The following is a 1459-nucleotide window of genomic DNA, read 5'->3' on the forward strand; positions in this document are numbered from 1 at the left end:
TACTGTGTTGATAATGAAGCAGTACGGAAAATGTGAACCAAATGTACACTATGGACATGGTAACAATCAGAAGATATTATCTTACCTATAGCAAATGTTCCACCACAGTGTGATGTTCTGATGGAGGGGTGTTGTTTGGGAATTCTGCACATGTGCATGATTGTTTTATAAGTTTACAACTTCTGTCATAAAAAAATATATTTAAAAAATAAGAGACGGGAGCCAATAAGGGCTGCATTGGAGGTTGAAACTGAGCAAAGACCAGACATCATTTTAGAGTGGTTCCCAAGCACCACTCACAACAACATTCGGACGGTATTTCATGACAATGGATGGTGACAGTTCTACAACAGATGGTTCTCAACTAGGAATTTCTGCAGACTATATTGGAGCAAGTCATTATGTTATAAAGCCTCATGATGATACTGAGGACAGCATGAATGATCATGAAGACACAAATGGCTCAAAAGAAAGTTTCAGAGAACAAGATATATATCTTCCAATTGCAAATGTGGCAAGAATAATGAAAAATGCTATACCTCAAACAGGAAAGACTGCAAAAGATGCCAAAGAATGTGTTCAGGAATGTGTGAGTGAATTCATCAGCTTTATAACGTCTGAAGCCAACGACAGATGCCATCAAGAAAAACAGAAGACAGTCAATGGAGAAGATATTCTCTTTGCCATGTATACCTTAGGCTTTGACAGTTATGTAGAACCTCTGAAATTATACCTTCAGAAATTCAGAGAGGCTATGAAAGGAGAGAAAGGAATTGGTGGAACAATCACAGCTACAGATGGACTCAGTGAAGAACTTACAGAGGAGGCATTTACTAATCAGTTACCAGCTGGCTTAATAACTGCAGATGGTCAGCAACAAAATGTTACGGTTTATACAATGTCATATCAACAGATTTCTGGTGTTCAACAAATTCCGTTTTCATGATCTGAAAAAATAATGGACCAGGTTGTATAGACAAGTGGAAGAGGCTGTATGATTCCAGAACAGAGACATTAGAAGAAAGCAACTGGTTGGAAAGATGTCTCTTTGTATATTAAATAGCTGTAATGTAGCTTCCCAATGCTTGACTAATTGAGGTGTTAATTCTGACTTGAGAATCTTTTTCATGAAAGATTTTTTAAAAATTTGGATTTTAAATGTATTAAAATATTTTTGTTTTCTATGAGAGTTTGTTGCTCTGTATGACTCCTGTAATGCATTGTATATTGTGATTTATTACTGTCAGAGATTTGTAGACAGTTTCTTATTTTCATATTGAATCATATTACTTTTGTAATTCAAGTAAACAGCTGGGTTTGATTCATGATGTTTGCCCTTTTAATAAAAAAAAATAATAGTAAGGTAGGTTGGGGGAAAAATACACCAAATGTAAGATAAGGACTATAATTAATAGTAAGATTTTGACAATATTCTCCCATAATTTGTAACAAGCACCTC

At 35.1% G+C, this 1459-nt stretch overlaps 1 pseudogene; it reads left to right on the forward strand.

Annotated features, from left to right (window-relative positions):
* The first annotated feature begins 239 nt into the window (after positions 1-239).
* On the forward strand, positions 240-1073 carry LOC101447098 (nuclear transcription factor Y subunit beta pseudogene; annotated as a pseudogene).
* The last annotated feature ends 386 nt before the right edge of the window (positions 1074-1459 follow it).

Source organism: Dasypus novemcinctus, chromosome 14 (assembly GCF_030445035.2).
Source record: "Dasypus novemcinctus isolate mDasNov1 chromosome 14, mDasNov1.1.hap2, whole genome shotgun sequence".
Lineage (NCBI taxonomy): Eukaryota > Metazoa > Chordata > Mammalia > Cingulata > Dasypodidae > Dasypus > Dasypus novemcinctus.